Here is a 7,331-nt window from a genome sequence, read left to right as displayed (position 1 = left end):
AGGAGTAATACCTAGATATAAAAAGATTATGTCACTATTTCTGCTCTCTATCTTATTTTTCAAGAATGCATTATTTCATATGGTAGAAACTGCATGTAGAATCTTTTCCTAGCCTTTTCACAACAGTTAAGACCATTTTGAGGGCGGATGTGGTGGCTCACGTCAGTAATCTCAACACTTTGGGAGGCCGAGGAAGGTGGATCATTTGAGATCAGGAGGCAGAGACCAGCCTGGCCAACATGGTGAAACTCCTTTTCTAATAAAAATACAAATATTAGCTGGGTGCGGTGGTGGGCACCTGTAGTCCCAGCCACTCAGGAGGCTGGGGCAGGAGAATCTCTTGAACCTGGGAACCAGAGGTTGTAGTGAGTTGAGATCTCACCACTGCATTACAGCCTGGGCAACAGAGTGAGACTCTGAAAAAAAAAAAATACTATTTTGAGAGTTCTGTCAAGTATCTTCGATTTATTATTAATAAATATACCCTATTTAAATGATTCAAATGCAATATTAATTATTATACATTTCCATTAATCATTTATTTATTGAAAAAACACTTTTGAGCCCCTACTGTGTCAGGAACCATGAGAGGTATTGTTGAGAATATATAACGATGAATAAGATATGGTTCATAAGTTCAAAGTCGGCCAGGTGTGGTGGCTCACGCCTATAAATCCCAGCACTTTGGGAGGCCGAAGCAGGTAGATCACTTGAGGTCAGGAGTTCAAGACCAGCCTGGCTAACATGGTGAAACTACTCTCTACTAAAAATACAAAAATTAGCTTGGTGTGGCTGCGTGTGCTTGCAATCCCAGCTACTGGGGTGGCTGAGGCAGGAGAATCGCTTGAACCCTGTAGGCAGAGGTTGCAGCAACCAGAGATCGCACCACTGCACTCCAGCCTGGGCGACTGAGTGAGACTCCATCTCAAAAAACAAAACAGACAAACAAAAAACCAAGTTTAAAGTTTTCATAGGCTATTTTGGGAGACAGGTAAATTAGAATAGACCCTTGACATTTGTGAATTATTGTTCGTTGTTTCAGCTACTCACAAACAGCCTCCAAGATCCAAGACATGCATTTAATTGTAATGATAATAATTATACTAATATTGTGGGCTGTTGAGAGGATTAACTGAGATTATGCATTTTTAAACGCCTAGTATGAATTTGAATCAAGAGCAACCTAAGAATTTCATGCAGGAGGGAATCACTTGGCTAGCCAAGCCAAACATAGGGTGAGCAACTGGGATGGGTTGCAGGGAGGAGGGAAGAATATCCCGTTCTCCAAATCTGGAGGAGGAAAAATATTTCCTGCAACCAATAAAAATAGGGTAGATTATTTTAAAAACCTGAAAAAAATCAAAAAGGAAGAGCATGAGCATGCTGGTGTAATTCCAGTGAAGATCACTCATCCTGCCATCTCTACATGGGTTAATTATTCTTCCCTGTCTGCACAAATACGTTGTTCATATTGATACTTGCACAGCTTTGAATCACTTAGAACACAAATTTATGACTTTAGCTGTCTATCTTTGTTAACTCCAACGACATTATTTGAAAATGCCAGAAGAAAAGTTTTTTCTTTTTTTTTTTTGAGATTAAAAAAAAAAAAACCTTGGGTTTTACTCTGTCACCCAGGCTGGAGTGCAGTGGTACGATCTAGGCCCACTCCGACTTTCACCTCCTGGATTCAAGCAATTCTGGTGCCTCCAAGAATTTCCACATCGAATTTCCTTGTTTCCCTCTGCACTCATCTTGAGCAAATCTGCCTTTTTCTCACATGGGAAACCTTCAGATACAGGGAGACACTTCTCCTGTCCTGTTGCTTTCCCTCAGATCTTGCTTCTCCAGGACAGTGGCCTCCATCCTTTCAGCCAGTTGTCATGAAGCATGACTCCTGGATTTTCTCTTTCAATTTGTTCTTATGGCAGAAGTTTCATCCCAGCTTGAAGCTATGAATAAATTAATCGACTTTAACAAAGGCAGGACCTAATTTCAGGTGCTGTCTGGGCTCCAAACTGACTGAAATAAGGCCTTGTACATTACTTAATTCTCCTGCAATTAAAAGTCTTACAAAATAGATGGGGGAAGAAAGAGACACATGGAAAGCAAAATACCATCCCCAAAACTGTCACTTGATATCCACAAAGTGTTACCTCCCCTGGGTTTTTATATTCATAGCTCCTTGCATAGTGGAGTTTTACTTTTGGGTTGCAGCCTCTGGCTGCTTCCTGCTTCCCTTGGGAGTTGAACATCCAGGTCCCAATTCCCCTGTTTCTCCTGTTCTCTTGGGTCCCTCTGATAGAACTACTATTCAGTATTTTTCCACGGGGCTCACACTTTCTACCTTGCAGGGTCAGTGGGAGCTTTTACAGAAGATTCAGCCTTCAGCTCAGGCATCAGATCTCTTGTTAAGCCCCCCCAACCACCTTTGGATTCAGCCTATCTTTCTGCTTCTAGATTCCCTGCCTTCACATTATTCATGAATATATACACCCACCCATGTAACCACCACACAGATCACGATACAGAATATTTATAGCTCCCCAGAAGGCTCCCTTCTGCCTCCAGTCAATACCTGCCCCTCAATAATAGCCACTATTCTGGTTAGTTTTGACTGCGTCTGAACTTCTGATAAGTGGAATTAAACAGTTTGTACTCTTTTGTGTCTAGCTCCTTTCTTTTACCATCATGCCCAAGAGATTCATCCATGTTGTGTGTAGCAGTGCTTTCTTCTTTTTTATGGCCGTGTGCATTGTGGCAAGCAATTCAGTATCATTTCAATGTGAGTGCAAGGTGTGGCCAAGATTGAGAACCATGGCTAGAATCAGACAAAACAGGATTGGAATTCTATCTTCAAAAAAAAAGGGCCGGGCACGGTGGCTCACGCCTGTAAACCTAGCACTTTGGGAGGCTGAGGTGGGTGGATCACCTGAGGTCAGGAGTTCAAGACCAGCCTGGTCATCATGGTGAAACCCTATCTTTAAAAAAACAAAAACAAAAAACACTAGATCTGGCTGTGCCCCTGAAACATCCACTATTAGGTGGTTTTCGAGCTCAACTAGACATTTATCCTCAATATCATAGGCTTCACTTGGCATCAGATTAACTCAGAAGGATTCATGACATGTCACACTGTGCCAACAGGATAGCATCTGGCACTTCTCTTCAGCAGGGTTTTAGTAGTAATCCAGTGATTAGTCTTGTTTGGCTCCTCCAGGTGACAGCTCAGGTGCAAGGAGACAGGATCTGATCCACGGGTGTGGTGACAACCTTAGTTTAGAAATGCCCCATCCAGCCAGGTGCGGTGGCTCACGCCTGTAATCCTAGCACTTTGGGAGGCTGAAGTGAGCAATCACCTGAGGTCAGGAGTTCAAGAACAGCCTGGCCAAGATGGCAAAACCATGTCTCTAACTAAAAACACAAAAAATTAGCCAGTTGTGGTGACGCATGCCTGTACTCCCAGCTACTCAGAGGCTGAAGCACCAGAATTGCTTGAACATGGGAGGCAGAGGTTGCAGTGAGCTGAGATCACACCACTACACTCCAGCCTGGGCGACAGAGCGAGAATCCTTCTGGATTAAAAAAAAAAGGGAGAAATGCCGTGTCCCAAATAGGCATTATATCTAGTGTCTCATGAGCATAGCTATCAGATTCTCCACAGGCAATGAACCAGTTACAAGTGTCACTGCAATTAGAGTGGCCCAAAGCTGTGTTCTCCTCAGGTACTTATGTATCCTGGCCCAGAAGAAGTTTACCAGTCAGGAATTATTTTTACCATGAGCAATGCTGTCTAATACCACAGCTGACATTGTCCCTTTATAGACTTCCGGGGGCAGATAGATGGAAAGTTAACTCAAATTTGAAGTCTTAAGAGAAGAAGAAGGGAAAGACCCTTAATTATACTTTTCTTTTCTTTTTAAAAATGGGGTTTCACCATCATGGCCAGGCTGGTCTTGAACTACTGACCTCAGGTGATCCACCCACCTCGGCCTCCCAAAGTGCTAGGATTACAGGCGTGAGCCACTTTGCCCGGCCTCTTTTCTTTTTCCTTTTTTTTTTTTTAGCCAGAGTCTCTCTGTGTCACCTAGGCAGTGGTGTGATCTTGGCTCACTGCAACCTCCGCCTCCCTGGTTCAAGCAATTTTCCTGCCTCAGCCTCCCAAGTAGCTGGGATTACAGGCATTTGCCACCACACCCGGCTAATTTTTTTTATTTTTAGTAGAGACAGGGTTTTACCATGTTGGCCAGACTAGTCTCGAACTTCTGACCTTAGGTGATCTGCCCGGCTCAGCCTCCCAAAGTGCTGGCATTATAAGCGTGAGCCACCGTGCCCCGCAAATATCCTTTTTTTTTAACGGACACATTGACCTGAATAGAGCATTAACCAACAAGATTATTCCTGAAAATGTCCCTGTTCCTTGAGCCAAAAAACAGTATTTGGCACATGAAGATGCTGAATTAATGTCTGTCAATGAGTGGATTAATGACAAATAACAACATTAGCAGGTTACATTCAACCGAAACCAAACCAAATCAATCAAAACTATTTGATTACTCTGTTATCTTCAGCAAGTCTTAATTTCTCAAAATCCCTGCTACTTCTTTTATAAAACGGGAGTAATAGTGGTTCTTAGGAGGATTAAATGAAGTAATGTATGTAAAAGACACTACAAAGAGCTGCACTTAAACCTTATTCTTATTGATGGAGAAGGGAGGCCTAGCGAGAGAGTGGGACTTGCAGTGGCAGAACATAGGGTGGCACAACTGTCCAGGCCTACTGACTCTCTCAGTCCAGAGCATTTTCCACAATGTCATGTGGCCTCATCATCCAAACCGTCTTGCCCAGTTAATGTTTAGAAATCTCAAGCAAATCAGGATTTTTGTCCAGGAGAGAGAAGGTGTACGAAGGTCCACTTTGCACTGTGGACCTGGTGTTAAGGGTGTTCTTGGTGTTAAGGGTAAAATCAAGACTTTTCTCAAAGACATAAGAAAAAGTGAAAATTATGTTCCCAGCTTGCTGCTGATTAGCAGACATAGGGCAAACAGAACCTTTAAGGAGGCTGGACGCAGTGGCTCAAGCCTGTAATACCAGCACTTTGGGAGGCCAAGGCGGGTGGATCACCTGGGGTTGGGAGTTCAAGGCCAGCCCAACCAATATGGAGAAATTCCGTCTCTACTAAAAATACAAAATTAGCTGGGTGTGGTAGTGCATGCCTGTAATCCCAGCTATTTGGGAGGCTGAGCCAGGAGAATTACTTGAACCCAGGAGGCAGAGGTTTCAGTAAGCCAAGATCGTGCCACTGCACTCCAGCCTGAGAAACAAGAGTGAAACTCCGTCTCGAAAAAAAAACCAGAACCTCTAAGCATTAATTCTTCAAGGCTCTGTTTCTTTTTTCCTTCCCAACAGCCTCTGCAGAGAGCAGGATATGAAAAGCAATGTGATCAGAATGTAATGAAGGAACAAATCTCACTGGGAGTCAAATACCATTGTTAAAAAAAAAAAAAAAAAAGGCACCATGGGCAGCAGCCCAAAAATCAGAGGCTTCCCCCAGTGTTCTTTGAATCCATTTTTTAAGCTGTTAAAAACACCCTTAAAATAAACCTGCCATCTTGTGAGGACAGGAAGAAGGTTACCCGTCTTCCCGCCACCATCTGTAGACTGGCTCAGCTTTAGGCTTCTTTGAGCCACACTCCCCCGCCCCCAGCCTGTTCTTTATAACATGTCAGGGTGGGGTTGATTGTAGTCTCTTTCCCTAACTAAGCAAAATTCAGTAAGAATTAAAATTTGAGGTGAACCAAGGAGAGGCTATGGAGATAGTAGTTTACTTTACAGTGCATTTTATTCTTGCAGTTTTACATCTTCTAATAATTTCTGACACTGTGCTTGGCCCACTTGTGCTTATCAGTATGATTTTGGATCAGATCAGTTTAAACCTCTATCTAGGATGAAAGCTTAGTCTGTTGCTGGGGTAATGACTCAGAGTATGGTTGGGACCAGGGTTCACCCTGTAGTTGTGATTAGGGCTTAGTGCCTGGGGCCAAGAGCATAGTCTACGATTAGGTTAGAGACCAGTCTGTGTTTAGCATTAGGGCTTAGTCTGGGCTGGAATCAGATCTCAGCCTGTGGCAGAGATCAGATTTGTTTGTGGTGAGCTCTAGGATTCAATCAGGTCATAACAGTATAAGGCTTCATTCCAGGAAACAAAGGGTAGGAAGTGTCGGTCAGGAGTGCAAAGTCCATTGAGGGTCTATCAGACCAGAAGACTGAGCAGATGGGAAACCAAGAAACCAAAAGAGGTTTAAAATAGTGACCCCCACCAAAATGGCAAAAGTTAAAATGACTGACAATAGCAAGAGTCTGTGAGGATGTGGAGCAACTGGAACTTTTCTGTGTGTGTGGAGACAAAGCGTCACTCTGTTGGCCAGGCTGGAGTACAGTGGCATGATCATAGCTTACTGCAGCCTCAAATGCCTTGGTTCAAGTGATCCTCCAGCCTCAGACTTCTGAAGTGCCAGAACTACAAGCATGAGCCACTGTACCCTGCCCAACAACTGAAACTTTTTTCACATTGCTAGTGGGAGTATAAATTGTACAACTACATTGGACAACTGTTTGGCAGTATATATAGAGTTAAATATACATATATATGCCCTATGACTCAGCACTTTCAATCCTGGAATGAACAAACAACTGCTGCATACAACAACATGGATAAATCTCACAAAATAGTGTCAAGCAAAAGAAATCAGACACAAATAGACACCATATGATTCCATTTATACAAAATTTAAAAACAGGCAAAATTAATTTATGATGGTAGGAATCAGAAGAGTCGTTACATTTAGGGGGTGGTATGGACAGGAGGGGGCATGAGGGACTCTTCTGGAGAGATGGTATGGTCTATATCTTGATCTGAATGATGGTTACACAGGTGAACATATATAAAAATTCACTGAGCTGAATATTTAATGTTTGTTGAGGAGTTAATTCCACAGTCATGACTTTCCTGCTATGGCAATTGTGATGTTACTGTCATGGCTTGTTGAGTCAGGGGGTGGCGCTGGAGGTACTGGGCTTGCAAGGGTGCAGTCCTTGAAGCAACCATACTGGGCAATGATGTATGTAGTATTAAAACTCATGAGGGCCGGGCGCGGTGGCTCAAGCCTGTAATCCCAGCACTTTGGGAGGCCGAGGCGGGTGGATCACAAGTTCAAGAGATCGAGACCATCCTGGTCAACATGGTGAAACCCCGTCTCTACTAAAAATACAAAAAATCAGCTGGGCATGGTGGTGCGTGCCTGTAGTCCCAGCTACTCAGGAGGCTGAGG

The sequence above is a fragment of the Cebus imitator genome, unplaced genomic scaffold (genome assembly GCF_001604975.1).
Source record: "Cebus imitator isolate Cc_AM_T3 unplaced genomic scaffold, Cebus_imitator-1.0 Scaffold149, whole genome shotgun sequence".
NCBI lineage: Eukaryota > Metazoa > Chordata > Mammalia > Primates > Cebidae > Cebus > Cebus imitator.
The sequence above is the reverse complement of the archived record's forward strand: the minus strand, read 5'-3'. Positions refer to the sequence as shown.